We start from the raw sequence: 203 nt of genomic DNA on the forward strand, positions 1-203 counted from the left end.
TGTAGAGAGAGAGAGAGGGTATGTGTATTTGGAAGGTGTCTTAGCCCTGACTGCGTTACATCGTGACTACTCGTTTCACAGGACACCTCTCTATCGAAAGATCGCGTCGCAACATAAAGAAAGACACGGACATACAGCCACGAAAGAAGAAAAGAACTTAAAGCTATCTTCAGTTCATTCATCTATCTATCATCTACCTATCT

This window comes from Cystoisospora suis (genome assembly GCF_002600585.1).
Source record: "Cystoisospora suis strain Wien I chromosome Unknown contig_227, whole genome shotgun sequence".
Classification (NCBI taxonomy): domain Eukaryota; phylum Apicomplexa; class Conoidasida; order Eucoccidiorida; family Sarcocystidae; genus Cystoisospora; species Cystoisospora suis.